Source organism: Zingiber officinale, chromosome 1B (assembly GCF_018446385.1).
Source record: "Zingiber officinale cultivar Zhangliang chromosome 1B, Zo_v1.1, whole genome shotgun sequence".
Taxonomy (NCBI): Eukaryota; Viridiplantae; Streptophyta; class Magnoliopsida; order Zingiberales; family Zingiberaceae; genus Zingiber; species Zingiber officinale.
The window spans coordinates 77,029,103-77,052,833 of record NC_055986.1 but is presented as its reverse complement, the minus strand read 5'-3'; the positions used below and the strand labels follow the sequence as shown (position 1 = coordinate 77,052,833).

Sequence of the window (23,731 nt, the reverse complement as noted above, 5' to 3'; positions counted from 1 at the left end):
CGGGCCCAAGAAGAAAGTTGATTATTGTTTTGAAGTATTATAAGTATAAGCTTTTGAACAAGTTTCACATAAGTATAAAAGTATTAAAGTATAAGTTTTAAACAAGTGAAATAAAAGAATAAGTTTTCAAGCAAGTGAAAAAGGTTTCAGAAAGTGTTTAGAATTCAGCAAGTTTGAGTTTCCCTTCTGCTAGCATGTTATTCTGATTAGCTTTACATGTTTAGCATTCCAGTATGCATTATTCTTTTACTATTAGATGAGCATGTGTAGTAGTTTTCTTAGAGTTTTCAATTCTTGGATTTCAGTATGTTTACATGCATATTCAAGTTTTGTGAGTTAGATAGCGCTTACGAAGTAATTTTGCTTATAGTTGCATTTCCTCTTACTGCAGATAAAGGAAAGGAAAAGTTATAGCAAAGGAAGGCGACAAGAAGGTGCGGATGGATGTGTGATGCCTGGACTATAGAAGCCTTGGGACCTAGCATAATAATTTATTAAGATTACCATTTATTAAGAATATATAAGATGAGTCATTTAGTCTTCCGCTGCTAGTTAATTGTATGTTTTGAGTTCTCCTAGAGTTTTATGAATTACTATCAACATGTGAACAAGGATAGTTAAGTAAAGGTAGTAGTCTAATAGCGCTCCGCCCTCGCAGTCCAGTAGTGAGGAGGGTGGGGTGTTACACAAGGTGTGTTATTGAACTTCTTGCTCTAGGGTGTTATTTATAACGTTCTGGACATAAGTGACCATTGATGATGTAGCATTAGAGTGGCCTCCAATGTCATCCAAGGTGTCACCATGTGGATAACATTTTATCAATGTTGCAATGGCTACGGAATGACTCTATGCCATTGGAGGCACCTCTAATTGGTCTGAGGTATCTCAGTTATTGTTCATCCAAGGCGCCTCTAGTCAGTGTATCATGTCGCTTCCACGACAACTATAAAATACTGTAACAAAATAATAATTAAATAATAAAGATTAATAGACGAATAACCTTATTGGAATTTTTAGAAATTTTTAAAAATTTTTTATGAAGTTTTTGGAGCTCGTACGATGAATTTAAGGAGGGATGAATTTATAGACTAAGTGGAAGCCTGTTTCAAATCCCAATTAAGTTGGGAGTAGATTAATTAAATTAACATTTAGTTGGTTAATTAAATCCTAAGTTTATATATATCTAAACCTAATTTCTTCTCCTCGATTTCCTTTCTCTACCCGACACCCTTTTCTTCCCCTCTTCATCGCCGTTCTTCTCCCGATTCGTCCCCACCAAGCACCTGATTGCCGGCATCGACGCCCCCTGAGGTCCGATCCGGTTGGTGCCTTCTTCTCTAGGCCGTAGACACTCGGAGCTTGCTGAAAATCGAGTGAGGAGCCCCGGATCATCCCGACACCGACGAATCACCGATCCATTGTCGTCGACATTCGAGGGCCCACCTGACGCCGTCGTCGCCTTCCTTTTCTTGGCCACGGACATTTGTCATTAGCCGGAACTCGAGCTCCCTTTTTGTGTCATTACCCTAGATCGCCGACCACGCTGACATCGTCGCATCTCCTCGCGCCAACGGTCGACGCCACTGCTCCTCCACACGAGGCCAGATCAGCGATGTTGTAGTCGTCGCTATTGCGAGGGTGAGCTATCGGACTTCCTCTCGATCTTGCCGATGCCATCGCCCAGCACCTGAGGTGCATCTCGTGCCCTAGCCTCGATCCTTCTTTAGTGGAGCTCTCCCTCTTCTTGATATTTCACCACCATTTCTTGTAACTTGTCGGTTGGATCTTTCTGCAAGCATATGTCAACACTGACGGTTTCTTGTATCTGCACCCGGATGTCTTCACCAAGTTTCTGTAGATCTATAGATGGGAATAAGGTAAGTTTTGTTCAGCTTCAAATTGATGCAGATTTGAAATCATTTATGTATTTGTTTGATTAGCTAGTTGATAAAAATGGGATGTGTTTGGAATTGGGATTTTAGTGGGTTAAACTTTGCTTAGCTATAGATTATGGATTGATTTGAATATTGTAGTTGGTTGTTTATGTGTGGTTGATGGAGTTTGATTTTAGATTTCCTGTGGTGGTTGGGTTATCTGGTAATTAAGTTGAAGAATGAATTGTTAGTAGAATTGATTTAAGTTTAGCTTGATATGAGTTGTTCGAGGTCAAGTCATTGTTTTGTCTTAACAATGCAAATTGATTAAAGGATAGTTAGGGTTAATGATTATATTGATTAGGGTTTTCCCTAACTAGTTTTGGAGATTTTGTTTAGCTATTTAATTAATATAAATTTAGCTAAATAAAATATATATATTGATTAATGCAGGACTCTGATTCGAGACGAGAGTCTCGACGTCGGATTGGTTTGATACGATCTTCATTTTGAGGTGAGTACTTTTGACTTATTTTTTGATATTGTCATTCTGATATGCTTAGTGAGTTATAACTAGTAGTAATAGTTATGCTTATATCTGGTTAGTATGTCACTACTTGATACCCGTAGTATGCCCATATTGTGATCTGTTATGCATTGATGTTTATATCCTCTTGATTCTTGCCATGTGTACTTATGTAGTGACATACAATGCATTACAGGATTAAGTCTAGCTACTAGTTATTACTTGGCATGTGTACCTTGTTTATTAATTAGCATGTGTACCTAGGTTTACTACTTGGCATGTGTAGGTTTACTATCTAGCATGTGTACCTAGATCATTGATTTGGACTTGGTTTCCTTTTTGGTACACATTATGAGGAGGATGATATTTTCAAGTTTTACATGCTTAGTGACATCACCATCTTACATGATTGCATGCTGAGCGATTGTTGGGTCCATTATTGTTGAGCACATTGCCAGTTACATGGATCTACACACACGACCACTCATGGGTTAGTGGTATATCAGGCAGGGTGTGTTGCAGTAGGTTGCTCTGTCAAGGGCTCCGCTGATCCACTCATGGGTAGTGGTGATGCAGCGTGGTAGCAGGACAGGGATCCCTCCTCTTGACTATGATACAAGGAGATGAGAGCATTGCGCTTTCCCACTTATGATTTAGGATAGGAGGATAGGTGTACTCCGACAACATCCTATCCACTCGGTCACTCAGGAGTAGTGATGGAAGAGTGCACAGTTGTCATAGCTCTACCCACTCGGTCTCACCATCATGTGTGAGATGACTGACTGACATTAGGAGTGACTATGTCATTTGTATCATATGCATTGATTGCATTTATTACTTATGATTGCTGCATTTTGGATGCTGCATTTTTGGTGATTGCATATGATTAACATACACACAGGAGACATGGTGTGTTTGATCTGATGACCCTTATGTCAGGATACGAGGCTCTGGTGTGTACAGCTTCTTCTGTTGTACAGTTGTTCATTTCCTGTTATTGTTCAGGAGTCTGTACTCCATGATTATTTCTGGTAGATATATCTTACTATGTATGTCAGTTTGATATCCGCTGAGTTCTTGAACTCACGCTGTTGCTTTATTCCTATTACAGGTAGATGATTAAGTAGTTGCTTAGAGGTTTTCATTCTAAGATTGGTGTTCATTCTATTTTTGTATTATGCTTCTGGTACTTTGTAATTGGTCTTGTTATTATGTTATGTTATATTGTTTGTGGTTTTGAGTCTTGTAGTCATGTTTATTTATTTTGGGTTTTGTATTGTGGTATAAGTCATGTCGGCATGCAGTCAGTGTATTATCTTGTGTGGTTTATGTTTGTACCAGCCGTGTAGGATGAGTATTATATTTTTGTTGTCTTCCGCTGTGTTTTTAGTCAGCCGTGTGGACTGTTTAATATATATAACTGTGTGGTTGTATATATATTCTAGTCATGTGGGCTGATGTTTTCTTGTGGATGTAGATATGATTCTGATTGTCATCGGTACAGGGGAGATGTTGCTGGATTTTCCTCTGGCAGGGACCCCTTTGGGGCGTGATAATTTATTTGGTATCAGAGCCATAGGTTTATGATCCTTAATTTTTTTTTTAATTTTGGATTTCATGTTTTGGTTTTCTCGATGTGACTTTTCAAGTTTTGGGATCAAGCAGCAGCAGGACATCTCCAAACTATAGGAGGTATGTTTGTTATTGTTATCATGCACTTATTTTAGTACTTATATGGTTATCTAGGATAGTTAATTATGATATGTGTTAGTACTCTTTTAGTACACATCTAGTTATTTATAGTATATATTGCATGTGATGGGACAACCACTGATCAAGGTCGACCCTACTGGAAATTAAGGATAACAATCTTAGGGGATTCGTCATATCATACTACTAGTAATAATCATGTTAACTCGGTCTAAAGAGGATTAATTTATATTCTCTTTGGTTCTATCTATAGAGGACTAATTTACCCTTATTGAGTTGGATAGTTGTGGATTGATTTACCTTACTTGATTTTGTCGAGAATTCATATACTCTTATTGGATCAGTTAGTAGATGACTGATCTATTTTTGTTGGTTCGATCAGTAGAGGACCGACTTACTCTATTTTTATAGAGATTTTGAATTTTTGGATTACTCGCGCTTGGTTAGTTATTTTGAGGCACATTTGGGTATATGACTTGTACCAATGTAGAGAAGATTGAATTAACCGTATACCATTGTCGGCTTGGTCAGTCTGTAGAGGATTGACGTATCCTATTCCATGGGGACTTTGTTCTTGGACCGTCTGTACCTGGTTGGATGACTTATAAGGTACATTCGGATAGGATACCCCTACTGATATGGAAAGGTGTAAAGCTACCTTCTTAGCACTTATGAGATACAACCATTACTTGGTTGTATAACTTGGTGAGTACATTTGAATGCATAATTTGTACCGACATAAGAGAAGGTGAAGTTAGTTGTTTATCTTTACGTGACAAGGCATCACGTGAAGGAAGAAGCATATGATGATTTTTTTTTATCAAGGCATCATTTGGGGATTATGTTGAGGTATTTTGAGAGTGAGTACTTTACTATCTCTTCCGGTAGCATGATGGATTATAAGGTTATGATCAGTCAATTCATCTAACGTTGATCCATGAGGGATCCTGACTCATGGATCGATCATGGATATCCTTGATGGTATCTGAGGATTTATGACCCGCAGTAATACAAAGGTGGTGTTAGTTGGTTAACACCTAGAATGTTCCACCGTCACTGAGTGGAAATATTTTATGATGATTTACAAGGAGCAGAGCGTCGATCGACAGTTATGTCGGTTAGCTATTTATTGATAGTACTTCTCTACCATTGTGGGCATTGCTCATCACTAAAGATTACTGAACCTCACCTGGAGCAATCGTAGTATGATGTGTTACAAGACCATGGTTACTAGTCTTGTCTCCGTCGAGTAGCTCGAGACCTTGACCACATGATCATTTTACTAAGGTTTTGTAGTCTATATCTTAGAGTAGAGGGTTCGACCTTTTATCGATATTTGTCGAAGAACCTTTATAGGATGATTATGAGATTTGTGGTGATATTCTTTGATAGGTAGACTCTTAGTCAAAAGGTTGAGTGACCTTTTGAAATTTGAATTATGATTCTTTTATTGTGGATATCTGAGTAACTAAAGGATGAGATTGACACACTCTTTGGATATTTATAGATGAAATTAATAGAATTTTTATACTCATCTTTTGGATTGATCGTATCTCTACTACTTTGATAGTTGTTGATTATCGATCAGGAAGTTAAGGGATATCCCTTGGATGTCCGAAGTCATACATCTTAGGTGGGATTGTGATATGTTATTTTCTGATGAATTATTAATGGATATTGTGATATGTGGATTTCAAATGATTTATGGAAGTAAATGTTGAGTTATGTGGTTGTCTGATGATCTATTACTAGATATTGTTTTGATGATCTATTAGTGGATAATTGTTTTGATGATCTATTAGTGGATAATTGTTTGATGATCTATTATTTGGGTTTGTCATTGATAGTGACATAGTGAGTGTCATGTGTAATATTTATGGATTTGGTGATAAGTAGTTGGTGATCGGATTACCGATTCGTTGCTAGTAATCTGATAGTTGAGTATGCCTTATATACGGACATTATGAGTATTTGGTAATGTCATTTGGGCTTACCAATGCTCCAGCAATATTTATGGATTTGATGAACCGCGCTGTTCTGGAGTGTCTAGATCGGTTCGTTATCATCTTCATCGATGACATTTTGATCTACTCGCGTTTCGAGAAGGAATATGCACAGCATCTTCGCATAGTCTTGGAGACTCTTCGACGACATCGACTATATGCAAAGTTCAACAAGTGTGCTTTTTGGATACCCTCAGTTACTTTGGACATGTGGTTTCTAGCCGAGGTATTTCCGTAGACTCTCAGAAGATTGAGGCTGTCACCAGCTGGGAACAGCTGAAATCAATTCAGGAGATTCATAATTTCCTAGGATTGGCCGAAAATTATAGATGATTTGTTAAGGGTTTCTCTTGCATGGTGATGCCACTGACACGCTTGACCAGGAAAGGCGTGAAGTTTATCTTGTTGGTGCAGCGAGGACCGACAAGAGGGGGGTGAATTGCCTGCAAATAAAAGTTATACCCTCCTCAACCAATTTAAACTCAAATAAATGCAATAGTTATAAATTTAAACAAAACTAAACTATGAACAGAAAAGAAGGACTCAGCTATTTACTTGATTACAACCAAGAAGGTTGTTAATCCAAGACAGTAATAAAGCGCTATGAACGATCTCCTTCTCTGAAGGTGGAGAAGCCTTTACTTGGTTATAAATGCAATACTTGGTTACAAATAAATGCAATAGTTATAAATTTAAACAAAATTAAACTATGAACAGAAAAGAAGGACTCAGCTATTTACTTGGTTACAATCAAGAAGGTTGTTAATCCAAGACAGTAATAAAGCGCTATGAACGATCTCCTTCTCTGAAGGCGAAGAAACCTTTTACACACTTGGAAGCACATAACTATTGCTAGAATGAAAGTACATAAATTGTAGTTCAATTTCGTTGTTCTGAATAGCTACCCGAGACCTCCTTTATATAGGGGTTCTAAAGCTTATTAGATAACCTGAACCTTCGGGATCAGGTTTGACTCGAGAGGGATCGGTCGACCGATCCTGCTGTACCTGCCCAGTCTTCTGTCCGGTGCACTCTCGATGATCGAGCTTTGGTTCGGTCGACTGATCGGCCAATGATCTCCAGCTGAGTTGGCCGATTAACTTGCTCGACTAAGTCTCCGGATTAACTCGGTTCGGTCGGCCGATCATTTCGACGATCAGCTTTACCAACGGTTAGCTTCTGACGTGGATTGAGAGGTTGATCGTAGACCATTGACAATCAACTTCGGTTGACTTGCTCGTCGGCTTCTTTGGGTGATTTCACCATCCGGAATAGGGCTCACCCAACCCGGTTCCGCCCTTCTCCTCAGCGGTCTTAGTCCGGCTTCGTCCCTCGAACATGTTCTTGCCGGTGTACTCTTCCGCTATTCTCTCGTCCTTAGGACGCACCGAGTCCGTCGGCTCCCTTCTCATGCCATCCTTCTCACTAGCTGCGTCTTCCGCTCGACTTCCTGCGCTCCTAAGCTCCTGCACACTAGACACAGGGATCAAACACAAAGCAGGACCTAACCTAAACTTGGTTGATCACATCAAAGCTACCACGGAGTTCAACAATCTCCCCCTTTTTGATGTGCATCAACTCAAATTCAGGTTAGGGTAAAACAAACAGATAGTAATTTAAAGAAATTACTAAACTAACAGTTCAAGTATAAATTTGCAACTTTAAAATAAATTGCAACATGAAATTTTTTTTAAAATTTTTTTTTAACTAACTCCCCCTAACTGACTAAACATATCTTTATTCTCCCCCTTTGATCACAGCAAAAATGGGGTCCAAACAAATTGCAAAAATTTCAGAATTTCAAAAATTGTCTAAGTTAAAAAAATTTCTAAGTAAAAATTTCAAGAAACACCTTTTTTTTAGAGAATTAAAAAAAAATTCTAAGGAAATGTTTATAAACTTTTCAAAGAATTATTTAATTCTAATTTTAATACTTTTAAATAAACATTTTTATTTTGATATTTCGGCTTTCAGGTCGTGGCGAGGCACTAGACCTTCTTGGTTATTGGAACAACAACCACTTCCTTAGACAAAACTTCCATAAAGAACCTCAATGTTTAATTCTTACTGTAAGCTTTTAACTAAAAGAGAAATTTAAACTAGTAAAAATTTTGGAACCCAATAAAGATTTCTACCTACAGGGTTGGTCAAAAACTTAGGGGGTACATAGTTTCTTGGTATTTTCCAAAGTTGACCATGATGCTTCCTTATGTACCAATTTAATTATCCATATAATTTTATTTTTGAATGTGGAAGAACTTTTTTAAAACATGCATCAGTTTTCAATTTTTTAATTTCTAATTTTAAAACTTCATTTTCTGATTTCAAATATTCATTTTCTTTATCTACTTTATCTAATTCTTTAGAAAGAGCTTTAATAAAATGAAAGGACTGTTTAGGGTTTAGGGCACGTACCTTACTTACCTCATCTTGCGATGCTCCCCCTTCATCACAGCTTTCTTCTTCTTCTATTGTTTCTCCCCCTTCATCTATGCTCATTTCTGAGCTAGACGTTTCTTCTAGCTGATGGTTGGCCATCAGTGCTAGTCCCGAGAATTCTTCGACTTCGGATTCGGAGGACGATGAATCATCCCACGTGGCCTTTAGGTTGTGTTTGGGTCGAGCTGGCTATTACTCTTTTCTTTACTTTTGCTCTTCAGCTTTGGGCAATCATCTTTTATATGTCCTTCTTCTTTGCAATTGTAGCAACGAGCCATCCTTTTCTTTTGCTGGAACTTTTTTGACTGCGATCTAAATTTATTAGATTTAAAAAATTTATTAAAGCGTCTTATCAGTAATGCCGCTTCAGATTCGTCGATCGAGGCTTCGGAGTCAGAACCGTTTAATCTTGCCTTTAAGGCAATGTTCTGACTAGACTTCTCTACTACATTTGGTTCTGTAACTCGAGATTCGTGAAGTTCGAAAGTAGAAAACAAATGTTCTAGAGTACTTACCTCGAAGTTCTTAGAGATGTAGTACGCATCTACTAAGGAGGTCCACTCGAGAGTTCTCGGGAAGGCGTTGAGCGCGTACCGGATCGAATCCCGGTTCGTTACTTCTTCTCCAAGATTGGTTAGTTGCGTGATCAGCTCTTTGATCCTTGCTTGGAGTTGGGCTACCTTTTCGCCTTGGTTCATCCGGAGGTTCGTCAACTGGGTCCGGAGGATGTCGCGCTCCAGGAATTTTTCCCAGAGATCTTTCGCGGAGTCGTAGCTTCCGATCCGATTTACCTCCTGAGGTGGCAGAACGCTGAGCAGGTGGAACTCAACCTTTCCGTTGGCGACAAAATCAGCTTGCTCCTTCTTGCTCCACGTGTTTTCTTCTTTATCTTTCGGCGCTGCATATCCATATTTCATAATTAAGAGTATATCAAATTCAGTTTTAAAGAATACTTCTATTTTTCGCTTCCATGTAGCGAAATCTCCGTCGAACTTTGGGGGATGAATGTTCGCGCCGACCATGGTTATGATCTTTGTACTTCAGATGGCGGTTAATCCCTCTGAGGTTGTTGGGCTCTGATACCACTTGTTGGTGCAGCGGGGACCGGCAAGAGGGGGGTGAATTGCTTGCAAATAAAAGCTATACCCTCCTCAACCAATTTAAACTCAAATAAATGCAATAGTTATAAATTTAAACAAAACTAAACTATGAACAGAAAAGAAGGACTCAGCTATTTACTTGGTTACAACCAAGAAAGTTGTTACTCCAAGGCAGTAATAAAGCGCTATGAACGATCTCATTCTTTGAAGGTGGAGAAGCCTTTTACACACTTGGAAGTACAGAACTATTGCTAGAATGAAAGTACAGAAATTGTAGTTCGATTTCGTTGTTCTGAATAGCTACCCGAGACCTCCTTTATATAGGGGTTCTAAAGCTTATCCGATAACCTGAACCTTCGGGATCAGGTTTGACTCGAGAGGGATCGGTCCCCAGTTTCGTCGACCAAACCTATACCGATCTTACATCCGTCAGTGCGGTCTCGATGATCGAGCTTTGGTTGGTCGACCGATCCTTATGTTCGGTCGTGGTTTATCGGTGAGTTGGCGATTAACGCTCGACTAAGTCTCGGATTAACCCGGTTCGGTCGACCGATCGGAGATTTGGTCGGCCGATCAACACCAACGATCGAGTTACGACGTGGCATTAGTGGTTGCTGATTGAGAGGGTTGATCGACCGATCGGAAGGTTGATGGCTGAACCATTGTTAACTTCAGGTTGACTAGCTGCGGTTCGGCTTCTTTGGGTGATTTGACCATCGGAATAGGGCTCACGAACCCGATTCCTGACCTTCTCCTCGGCGATCTTCCATCTCGGCTTCGTCCCTCGAACACCGCATGTTCTTCGTTCACGGTGTACTCTTCGCTGACTCTCTCGCCGGACGCTTGGCTCCACTCCGTGTCGTCCTTCTCGTGTAGGCTCGACTTCCTGTGCTCCTAAGCTCCTGCACACTTAGACACAGGGATCAAACACAAAGCAGGACCTAACCTAAACTTGGTTGATCACATCAAAACTACCACGGGGTTCAACAGTTTATGTGGTTAGAAGACTACGAGACCAGCTTTCAGGAGTTGAAGCGGAGATTAGTGTCATCACCAGTTCTGGCTATGCCCTCTGGAGAGGACGTGCTCGTACTCTACACCGACACATCTCCACAGGGTTTGGGTGTTGTTTTGATGTAGCACAACAAGGTAGTCTCCTATGATTCTCATTAGTTGAAGGAGCATGAGAACAACTACCCAATACATGATCTGGAGTTGGCTGTCATTATATTTGCTTTGAAGATTTGGCAATATCATCTGTATGGTATTACATTTGAGATTCTCACTGATCATAAGAGTCTCAAATATCTTTTCACCCAGAAGGAACTCAATCTCCGACAGAGGAGATGGATGGAGTTCCTGAAGGATTATGACTATACCATTAACTACCATCTGGGGAAGGCTAATGTGGTTGCCGATGCACTTAGCCGGAAATCCAGAGGGACTTTAGCATGCCACCGAGTTTTGTTCACGGACTTGATTTAGGGTTTCTCTGAGTTGGGTCTTGAGGAGCAGGGATAGACAGAGCAGGGTATTTCGGTTACCATATTTGCTCAGTCGTTGATCAGGATAAGGATCCGAGAGGCTTAGACCGGTGATCAGCGCTTATAGTCCATTAGTAGCTAGATAGCTTCCGGACAGTAGACGGATTTCACCCAGGATGATGAGGGTATTATTTATTTCCGAGGTAAATTATGCGTACCTCAATCTTACCCGATCTTGAAGGAGTTACTTCAGGAGACTCATCGCTCCCAATTTGCGATCCACCCAGGCAGAACACTCATGTATCGAGATTTGAGGCGTTTCTATTGGTGGAACGATATGAAGAAAGACATTCGGGGTTTGTAGCTAGATGTCTAATCTGTCGGAGGTGAAGGATGAGCACTAGAGACCTGCCGGATTACTTCAGAGAATTCCTATTTCGGAGGAGAAATGGGAACACATTACTATAAATTTTATGATGGGATTGCCTAGGACATGACGAGGCCGTGACGCGATTTGGGTAAGCATTGATCGATTAACTAAATCCGCACACTTCTTAGCAATTCAGAAGACTGATTCTCTGGATCGATTGACAGAGCTGTATTGTCAGGAGATCATCAGATTGCATGACGTTCCTTTGAGTATTATATCGGATAGAGACTCACGGTTCACATCCCGGTTCTGGCAGAGTCTGTAGTAGGCCTTGGGCACACATCTCCATTTTAGTACAACATTCCATCCGCAGACAGATGGACAGTCAGAGCGGACCATTCAGACTTTAAAGGATTTGCTGAGTTCTTGCGTTATGGATTTTAGGGGTAGCTAGGAAGAGCATCTGCCATTGTAGAATTCGCTTACAACAACAGCTATCATTCGACAATCCAGATGACACCGTTTGAAGCGTTGTATAGTAGACCTTGTCGGGCACCCACCCTCTGGGAGGAGGTTGGGGAGGCCTAGCTACTAAGACCTCATAGAGCTCAGTAGGATGTAAGGTTGGTCTCCACTATCAGACGGAGGATGTCCGAGGCGTAGGTCCATCAGAAGAGTTGTGCTGATCGGAGACAGAGACCCCTGGAGTTCTCTACTAGCAACCATGTGTTTTGAGAATCTCACCCACAAAAGGGGTGAAAAGATTTGATTCCCGAGGTAAGTTAGCTCCACGATACATTAGACCTTTCCAGATGTTGGAGAGGATTAGAGCGGTAGCTTACTGTCTGGTGCTATACCGGCTCTTGCAGACATTCACGATGTATTCCATATATCCATGCTGAGGAAATATGTATCCGACCCAGCAGATGTTCTGTCAGATATATTAGTTCCCATTCAGCCTGATGTTACCTACGAGGAGGTTCCGGTACAAATTCTGGACCACAGAGAGCGTCAGCTGTGGAACAAGACTATCTGGCTGGTAAAGTCGGATGACAATATCATTCCGATGAGGAGGCTATTTGGGAACTCGAGGATACGATCAGAGCCCGATACTTCCATTTTTTTACTTGAGATATGTAGGTTAGAGTTCTATTCATCATTTATCTGTTTGTCTATTGCTAGTATTTGCTGATGGTAAATAACATAAATTTGGGGATCAACTTTTTATTAGTAGGGGAGAATGTAAAATACCATAACGAAATAATAATTAAATAATAAGGATTAATAGACGAATAACCTTAATGAAATTTTTAGAAATTTTCAAGAATTTTTTGAGAATTTTTTGGAGCTCGTACGACGAGTTTAAGGAGGGATGAATTTATAGACTAAGTGGAAGCATGTTTCAAATCCCAATTAAGTTGGGAGTAGATTAATTAAATTAACATATAGTTGATTAATTAAATCCTAAGTTTATATATATCTAAACCTAATTTCTTCTCCCCGATTTCCTTTCTCTACCCGACACCCTTTTCCTCCCCTCTTCATCGCCGTTCTTCTCCCGATTCGTCCCCACCGCGCACTCGATTGTCGGCATCGACGCCCCCTGAGCTCCGATCCGGTTGGCGCCTTCTTCTCTAGGCCGCAGACACTCGGAGCTTGCTGAAAATCGAGCGAGGAGCCTCGGATCATCCCGATCGACACCAACGGATCGCCGATCCATTGTCGCCGACATTCGAGGGTCCACCTGACGTCGCCATCGCCTTCCTTTTCTTGGCCACGAACATTCGGCATTAGCCGGAACCCGAGCTCCCTTTTTGTGTCATTGCCCTAGATCGTCGATCGCGCTGACATCGTCACATCTCCTCGCGCCAACAGTCGACGCCACTGCTCCTCCACACAAGGCCAGATCAGCGATGTTGTAGTCGTCGCTATTGCGAGGGTGAGCAGTCGGACTTCCTCTCGATCTTGCCGATGCCATCGCCCAGCGCCTGAGGTGCATCTCGTGCCCTAGCCTCGGTCCTTCTTTAGTTGAGCTCTCCCTCTTCTTGATCTTTCACCACCACTTCTTGTAGCTTGCCGGTTGGATCTTTCTGCAAGCATATGTCAATGCCGACGATTTCTTGTATCTGCACCCGGATGTCTTCACCAAGTTTCTGTAGATCTCCAGATGGGAATAAGGTAAGTTTTATTCAGCTTCAAATTGATGCAGATTTGAAATCATTTCTGTATTTGTTTGATTAGCTAGTTGATAAAAAGGGGATGTGTTTGGAATTGTGATTTTAGTGGGTTAAATTGTGCTTAGCTGTAGATTATGGATTGATTTAAATATTGTAGTTGGTTGTTTGTGTGGTTGATGGAGTTTGATTTTAGATTTCCTGTGGTGGTTGGGTTATCTGGTAGTTAAGTTGAAGAATGAATTTTTAGTAGAATTGATTTAAGTTTAGCTTGATATGAGTTGTTGGAGGTCAAGTCATTGTTTTGTCTTAACGATGCAAATTGATTAAAGGATAGTTACGGTTAATGATTATATTGATTAGGGTTTTCCCTAACTAGTTTTGGAGATTTTGTTTAACTATTTAATTCATATAAATTTAACTAAATAATATATATATATATATTGATTAATGCAGGACTCTGATTCGAGACGAGCGTCTCGACGTCGGATTGGTTTGATACGATCTTTATTTTGAGGAGGGTACTTTTGACCTATCTTTTGATATTGTCATTCTGATATGCTTAGTGAGTTATAACTAGTAGTAATAGTTATGCTTATATCTGGTTGGTATGTCACTACTTGATATCCGTAGTATGCCCATATTGTGATCTGTTATGCATTGATGCTTATATCCTCTTGATTCTTGTCATGTGTACTTATATAGTGACATTCAATGCATTACCGGATACAAGTCTAGCTACTAGTTATTACTTGGCATGTGTACCTTGTTTATTACTTGACATGTGTACCTAGGTTTACTACTTGACATGTGTACGTAGGTTTACTATCTAGCATGTGTACCTAGATCATTGATTTAGACTTGGTTTCCTTTTTGGTACACATTATGAGGAGGATGATATTTTCAAGTTTTACATGCTTAGTGATATGCACCATCTTGCATGATTGCATATTGAGCGATTGTCGGCTTCATTATTGTTGAGCACATCGCCAGTTACATGGATCTACACACACAATCACTCATGGATTAGTGGTATATCAGGCAGGGTGTGTTGCAGTAGGTTACAAGGAGATGAGAGCATCGCGCTTGTGATTATTGCATTTTGGATGCTACATTTTTTGTGATTGCATATGATTGACATACATACAGGAGACATGATGTGTTTGATCTGACAACCCTTATGTTAGGATACGAGGCCCTGGTGAGTACAGCTTCTTCTATTGTTCAGTTGTTCATTTCCTGTTGTAATAGGAATAAAGCAACGAGGTGAGTTCAAGAACTCAACGGGTATTGAACTGATATACATAGTAAGATATATCTACCAGTAATAATCATGGAGTACAAACTCCTAAACAATAATAGGAAATGAACAACTGAACAATAGAAGAAGTTGTACTCACCAGGACCTCCTATTCTGACATAAGGGTCGTCAGATTAAACATATCCTGACGACCCTTATTGTTCAGGAGGCTGTACTCCATGATTATTACTGGTAGATATATCTTACTACGTATGTCAGTTCGATACCTGCTGAGTTCTTAAACTCACCCCGTTGCTTTATTTCTATTACAGGTAGTGGTTAAGCAGTGCTTGGAGGTTCCTGGCTGCCAGTCCTACGTTACATCTAAGATCAGTTTTCATTCTATTTTTGTATTACGCTTCTAGTATTTTGTAATTGGTCTTGTTATTATGTTATGTTATCTTGTTTATGGTTTTGAGTCTTGTGGTCATGTTTATTCGTTTTGGGTTTTGTATTATGGTATAAGTCATGTCAGCATGCAGTCAGCGTATTATCTTGTGTGGTTTATGTTTGCACCAGCCGTGTAGGCTGAGTATTATATTTTTGTTGTCTTCCGCTATGTTTTTAGTCATCCATGTGGACTATTTAATATATATAACTGCGTGGTTGTATATATATTCCAGCCGTGTGGGTTGATATTGTTAGGGATCGGTGGCCGGCTTGAAGGGGGGTTGGATAGACGGCGCCCCCAAATACTCGCTTCTCCTACGATGTTAGCTTGCGCAGCGGAAATACAAAACAAACAAGCTAAACTAAAGACAAGAATAAGAAAGAGCAAACAAACCAACACACGCCGATTTACGTGGTTCGGAGATAAAGCTCCTACTCCACGGCTGTCCGTAAGGTGGACGATCCCTCAATCCGTCGGTGGATTAATCCCCGGAAACTCCGGCTAGCACAATCCTCCTTGTCGGTGGAGAAACCTCACCACAACTCGATCAAGAGCACTTGGATTGCTAGGGCACTAGTTGACTACTAATTAGAGGTTACCCACCACTAATTTCGTCAACTCAAACCAAGCTCCCAAGCTTTGGTTTTATAGGCCACGGGTTGGAAAACCCGCCTACCAGTCATTGCTAAAACATGCAATCGACGCCCTCTGTGGAAATTCGACCGTTACATCCCAGCGGCTCGATTCCACTCGACTGCTAAAACTTGCCGTCGACTGCTAAAACATGCTAAAACATGCAGTCGACTGCTACAGTAGCGCTACAGTACTGCTACAGTAAAACCCTAAAAACTATGATTTTACTCCGAGTACAATCTCTCGTGCACTCGTACCCTCACCCTTATGACTCACTTGATTCTTCCTTTGCAGCTTTGACCTTTTGCCTTCAAGCCTACTTCCTTTGGCTCTCGTCCCTCGGATGCATTCAAGCCCGCGACTCGTCCCCAATGTCATCCTTCGCGTATGCCTCGAAGTCGCTTCCCTTGGCTCTTGTCCTCGCTGTCTTGTCCACGGTCCCTCGGATGCTCCATCCTTCACCGGACCCGAAGCCATCAACCTGAGTCACATGTGTATCCTGCAAACCTGCACAACTCAAATACACATATCAAATATAAGGGTGAACCTAACTTAAACCCTTTGCCCAAACACCAAAACACATGGTCGCACGGACCATTGGGATTGCTCCAACAGATATTTTCTTGTAGATGTAGATATGATTCAGATTATCACCGGTATAGGGGAGATGTTGCCGGATTTTCCTCTGGCAGTGACCCTTCTGGGGCGTGACAACAACTATTCTACTAAGCATCCAAGGTGCCTCAAGTCTAATCTGAGACGTCTCGAGTACTATTCATCTGAATGATCAATCTCAGTATTGACCAATCTTCATTCCGCTCATTTAGCTGATGCTATGGCTGTCCAAAGTTGAGCTTACCCGAACCCAACTCTAGTGGTCTCCTCGAGCAGGCTTTCTCCTAGTTTTTTGTCCCTTGGATGCACTGCATGCGTCCTTCTAACTCCACCGGTATACTCTTTCACAGCTCCTCGTCCTTCAGATGTATCAAGTTCATCAACTCCCTTCCCATGACATCCTTCTTACTCGCCGTGTCTTTTGCTCAACTTCTTATGTTTTTAAGTTCCTGCACACTCAAACAGAAGATATCAAATACACAAGACCTAATTTAACTTGGTTGATCATAGTGAAACTAACCTGAGGTACTTACAATCTCCTCCTTTTGACATACATCTAACCTAGTTAAGATTAGAGTAAACAAACAATAACTAAGTTTAAAACAATTTTAAAACAATAAATTTTATAATGAAGTACAAGCAAAATTTTACAAAACTCTCTCTTAACTTAACCCCCATAATTTCTCTCTATTTGATGATATCAAAAATAGGGTAAATAAAATGAGATAAAAATTAAAAAAATATGATAAATTTTCTAGTGGTTCTACATATAGTAGACAAGTCTCTATATATATTTCAAAGAATTATTTTCAAATATATGAATTTCTACAATTAAAAATTATACTTTTCAAAAATAATTTGAAAATTATTTTTAACCTTTGAAAAATTATGAAAATTTTTGTCAATGTAAAAAAGAAACAATTTGATCATAACAAAAATTTTCACGAGAATTTTTTTCTTAAAGATAGAAAATAATTTTCTTTATAGAAATAGAAATGGTTAAAATTAAATGTTTAAAAATATATTTTGACATCTAAAAAACTTACTAATTTTTATAAACATTAAAAATATAATGGTTATCTAAAAAAAATCTTATTTTTCAAAATTCTATTTTCAAAAAATTTTAGTATTAAAAATTTATTTCCGATAAAGAATTTGCAAAAACATTATATATCGATCACAAAAAATATATAATAACAATTTAAAAAATATTAATAATTTTCTCTATCACAAAAAAAATATATATAATAGAAAAATTGAATAGAAAGTTTAGAAAAAAAAATAAATTTTCCAATGCATTTAATAATTCAACTAACTTAATTTCTAGCATACATATAAAATTAATTTAATGAGCTCTAACATATTTTGAAATTTAAAATGAATTATTTTTTACTGGATTAATTAAATATTTTCTTAGAATATTAATTTTTGGTGCTTTAGCAATTTGTCACCTATGATTTCTAATATACCAATTAATTCCTCCAAAGTATCTAAAATTTCTTTCAGGAGCAAATGAATTTGAGCATATAGAATCTTTTCCTAATTTCAATATTTCTATTTGTTCATTTAATTTTGCATTTTTAGTTATAACTTTTTCAAACCCTTCATTTAAGCATGCATGTTTTTTCTTTACAATTATATATTTTGTCCTAGTTTTACATAAGGATCTACTTAGCATTTTGATAGCTTCGTAAAGTTGATCAGAAGCAAGGTTACATACCTCATTTATTGTGTCAGACTCGTATGTAGATGCTCTCCCTTTATTATTACTCTCTTCTGAAGTGGCTTCATCATCTTCTTGATGGCTAGCCATTAATGCTAGCCCGGTGTATTGTTCTATCTCAAACTCTTTTGAAGATGAATCACTTCATGTCGCTTGTTGGTTCTTTTGTTTGGACCTTCTTGACCCTTTCTCCTTTTCTTTTTCTTTGTTCTTTAATCTGGGATAATTGTCCTTGATATGCCCTTCTTAATTATAGTTGTAGCACCTTACCATTCTCTTCTTCCGAAGTAACTTCGTTGCCTATTTCTTATCAAAGTTATTAGTTTTAAAGAATTTATTGAACTTTCTTACCATATATGCTTATTCATTTTCGTCGAGAGATGACTTTGAAGCTGGGTTTGGTCTTCTGGGCTTTTAGTGTTAAATTTTGATTTGATCGCTCTTCATTTCTTGAACCAGTACATCTAAGTCTTTTGAGATGTAGTAGACATCTACTATTGATGCCCACTCTTAGGTTCTCGGAAAAGCATTGAGTGCATATTGGAGAGAATCCTTATTTGAGACTGTTTCTCCGAGGTCGGTCAGTCCGGTGATCAACTCTTTAATCTTTGTGTGCAGTTGAGCCTCCTTCTCTCCCTTTTCCATCCAGAGGTTCGTTAGTTAATTTTGGAGGGCATCCCATCTTGCTAGCTTGACCTTTAATGTTCCTTTATGAAGCTCCAAGAGCTTCTCCTAGTGTTCTTTGGCAAAGTTATAGGTGTCGATCTGGTTGAGTTATTAGGGCGGTAGTATGCTCAGTAGATGGAACTCTACTTTTCCATTGGCCATAAAGTTATCCTGTTACTTTTTGTTCCATTTATGCTCTCCCTTTTTTTCTCCGTTCTCATCCTTAGGTGCTTTAAAGCCATATTTAATTGTTAGTAATATATTAAAATCTATTTTAAAAAATACCTCCATACGACACTTCCAAAGCACAAACTCCCCTCAAACTTTGGTGGGTGAATGACTGATGCGGTCATCTTCTTATTAGTTCAGTTGGTGGTTAGTTCTTCTAAAGTGATTGAACTTGATACCACTTGTTAGATTAGGTGGGCAGGCTAGAAGGGGTGAATAGCCTATAATTTGAAATTGCACTTCTCTTACTACTTACTTAGTAAGGACACACTTAATTAATTAAAAAATAATAATAAAAGTATAAAGTAATAGGCAGAGGATTACTTGGTTACAACTTAGGTGGTTGCTAATTCAAGGCATGTAGAAGCAAAAACAAACTCCTTCTTCGACAATGTCGGCGGTGGAGAAGCCTCTTACAATAGTTAGAATGTCACAAACGAAGTACAAAAATGAGTACAAGGTGTGTTAATGTACTCCTAGCTGTAGGGCGTTATTTATAGCCTTTTAGTCATAACTGACCATTAATGACATGGCATTGGAGGCGCCTCTAATCACGCACCGGGAGTATGGTTGTCCGATGAAAATCAGACAACACCTTCCCTACAATAATGACAATTGAAACCTGGATACATAGTCACATGACTGAATAAGAAGAATAATAATATCAGCCCACACGGCTGTAAACAAAACAACACAGAATACATAAGGTAAACTACATAAACAAAACAACAGACTGCAAGCTGGCCCGGCTTGACACAACAACCATCAAATTGCACAAAAGACTAACATAAGATAAAGATCCACACTCAAGTTAATTAATCATGAAAATGCTCGAAAAACTAAAATATAAGTAAAAGCAACAACAGAAACCAAACTCTCGATGTGACATGAGACTAGCAGTCAGGATCCTCCAAGCAACTCAATACATATATTGTTGGAACCCCAAGGTATTTTGATGTGATCAAACAAGTTAAGTTAGGTACTATTTGGTTTAACCATTGTGTCTAAGTGTGCAGGAGCTTAGGAGCATAGGAAGTCAAGTGGAAGACGCGGCTAGCAAGAAGGACGACATGGGGAGAGAGCCGACGGGCTCGGTGCATCCAAGGGACGAGGTGCCGCGGAAGAGTACACCGGTGGACGAGAAGAACATACGCGACGTTCGAGGGACGAGAAGCCGGGGAGGAAGGCTGCTCGAGGAGAAGGCCGGAACTTGGGTTCGGGTGAGCCCTATTCCGGATGGCCAAGATCACCCAAGCTAGTGAAGCCGGAGCAGAAGACCCGGACTGAGACGAGCACAACCGGAGTAGAGGAACTGGACTGCAAAAAGTCAATTCTGTTGACTTTTGTGGTCCGGGTGCCTGGAGCCATTCCGGGCGCTCAGAACCCAAACCTTATCAGTAATGATGTGGACATTGACTGACGCGTCGGGGATAGAATTCTATCCCCCTTAGGCGCTCGGAACCCTTCCAGGCGCTCGGAATAGTGCTATAAATATAACACTGATTTCAACAGTTAGAACAAAAACTTGTAATCCATTTCTATTTGTTCTACTTTTCTTTGTGTGCTGTTAATGTTGTAAAAGGCTACTACGCCTGAAGGAGATCTTTAGATAGTGCGCTTCATTCTCCTTAGATTAGCAATCTTCTGATTGCAAACCAACTCCTTTATGTCTATTCCCTTTTTTAATTAATCTCTTTATTTTTAATTACAAGTGTTCTTATTCTAGTTATAAGTCGAGAAAGGGTTGATTTGTTTTTCAGGGCAATTCACCCCTCCCCTCTTGCCGGCCTCCAAAGGGACCAACATACATCATCTACCTACTACCTGAAAAAAGAAAAATACAACAGGTAGTCAGGTAGTGAGTCCAAATGGCTTTGCGGGTAATAAAAGATAGTGCATGATAATAATATAAGGCGAACAAAGGTATACAATCTTAGGAAAATACTTACTACAAAAACATGTGTGCCACTATACTGCTAACTAAAGCATAACCAACAATAATAATCCTCCACTAACTTGCTCAACTAGGGGCGACCAATAAATTAGGAGTACATACGGTACATCCCAACCTGCACGAATAAATACATAACTGATATAGAACGCATATATAACAAGCACTTACTGTAGGAGAACGCTCTACCACGGATGGTCTCATGGGCAGTCAGGGTAAACAAATAGTCACTATCTGCAAGCAAACTCGCTACCATGAATGGTCTCGTGGGCAGACAATATAAGTAAACAGTCACTATCTGTGAGCAAACTCACTACCACAAATGGTCTTGTGGGTAGACAGGATATATACGTAGCTGTCTATCTACGGACCGTATGCGAACTCACTACCACAAATGTCTCGTGGGACTATATATATCATGATCGCTGCCAACTCTCTCAACCAAGTGGGAGATAATGGTTAACAGGGCATACCTGATAGATCGATTTAAGCGATAGAGGGGGGGGGGTGAATGTCGCGCGTGTAACGTCCGAAAAATTCTCAAAACTATTTTAGAAATATTCTATGATTTTTCTGGAATTTTAGGATATTTTTATGGAATTTTTAGAATAGCGGAAGTAGCAAAAATAAATAGAAAACGAAAATAGCTTACGCGGGAATTGAACCCGAGACCTATTGAGTCCTATGACTTATGGTGAACCATGGTAACCAAGTGAACCTAGCAGGGCCGTGCTGAAAGGAAAGTGAAGCAATTAAATTTATATTCAAGTTGGGCCGAGATTACCACTTAATATAAATAGGGAGAAATTAAGTGAAGAGTTATTTTTCTTTTAACGTGACTTTTATCCTCCTCACCCTAGGTTCCGCCGACCCCTCTCCCTTCCTCTTCTTCTCTCGGCGCCAACCACAATTCAAGGCTAGGGTTCCGTCCCCTAGGCTAGGAGCACCTCCCGGCAACACAAAAGCACGAGGATGCTTCCCTCCGCGAGAAGAACGCATAGGCGCGAGAAGATCGTCGTAAGGATCGTCTCCTCCGGAGATCTAGCGATTAGAACCGTAAGAAAATCCGAACAGGAGGTAAGAAATCCCTCACCTGCAGTATAAGTAGCTCTCGTGTGAATTTCATGTATTAGTTTAGTAATACGTAGACTACCGACACAGAGGATGTGAATTAGCGCATACCAAGTGTTCGATTGAAATTGTTTAGCACAGAAAAATGCAACCTAGGCATTTTAGTGACTTAGATAAATGCAATAGAAGCATTTCATAGCTTATTGAGTCTTGCTCCAGTTTTACAGGACTAGATGTCCAATGGGTGGGCTCCCACAGTCGCCTCTAGGTTTAGATAACCTAGTTCTAGGTTTAGACAACCTAGTAAAAGCAAGACGAGAACTTATTAGCTTATGTTCAATATTTTACTTTCTCAGTGGCACTGTACTGGATTAGATATCCATTGGGTTGGGCTCCTACAGTCGTCCCTAGGTTCAGATAACCTAGTAACCCTACTAATTCGGGACTTGTAAACCCGGATCTAGTTAGGGATGCGCACATAGTACGTACAGATGTCGGGCCCATCAGCAGCATGATTATTATTTTCATCTATTATATATGAAGTTTTTTAAAACTCTCACAAAATAGTTAGTGAAATCAGTATAGCTTTAGCATTTACTAGAATTAGCTCAGTTCATGCTTCAGTTCAGCTTACCCTTATGATTATGTATGATAGCTCTATGTTCCGTTTTTATTACACACGCTTTAGATCATAGCATGCCATGACTAGCTTTGATTTCTATGTATGATAGCATGTCATGTTTTAGTCTAAACAGTACATATTTCAAATAGCATGTTTTAAAAGCATACTGCATTGAAAGCATATTTTTTTGTGAGGTAGATGGTTTCTTACTAAGCGAAAGCTTACAGATACTTTTTCCTTATACTGCAGATAGAGGTAAAGGAAAAATGGACTAGTAGAGGCTGGAGGGCAATGCGATGAAGATGTGTGTGGATAGAACTTGGAACAAAGATCTTAGGGGATCGCAGTGAACCTTGTTTTGGACATTTATGAACTTAGCATTTCTTATTACGCTACTTTTACTCATTTAAGTGTTTGCATGCATGGAGTAATAGAAACTCTGCTTAGATTGTTAGTAAACCTGTTTAGAATGCTAGCTGATTGTTATTAGAATGTTTTCTAGTCATTTTAGAACTTGTAATGTGATTGAGACACGAAACAGTGCTGAAATCAGAGCTTAGCTGCAAAATCAGAAACCCCAATCGATCGGTGGATCAATTGGGGGTTCCCAATGCTTCTGGATCGATCAGCCGATCGATCCAGCAATTTCTGTCGCGAACAGAGAGCTCCGGGATCGATCGCTAGATCGATTGACCAGACTGGATCGATCAGCAGATCGATCCAGAAGATTGCCCCGAGCACAGTAGCGTGCTGGATCGATCACTGGATTGATCCAACCCAGGTCCCGCATACAGTAGTCGGCTGAATCGATCACTGGATCGATTCAACCATTCCAATCAATCTGTGGATCG

The 23,731-nt window shown here is 39.7% G+C and overlaps 1 long non-coding RNA gene across 5 annotated transcripts; it reads left to right on the top strand.

Annotated features, from left to right (window-relative positions):
• Window positions 1–1,211: 1,211 nt before the first annotated feature.
• On the top strand, window positions 1,212–23,347 carry LOC121967974. Of its 5 annotated transcripts, none has more exons than XR_006107885.1 (4): window positions 1,212–1,877; window positions 2,328–2,388; window positions 3,340–3,431; window positions 3,512–3,787. It is a non-coding gene; the product is annotated as an uncharacterized LOC121967974 (long non-coding RNA). The 5 variants fall into 5 exon arrangements; XR_006107889.1 differs by having other exon boundaries at window positions 3,302–3,431; XR_006107888.1 differs by lacking the exons at window positions 3,340–3,431; window positions 3,512–3,787 and adding an exon at window positions 23,130–23,347.
• Window positions 23,348–23,731: the final 384 nt, after the last annotated feature.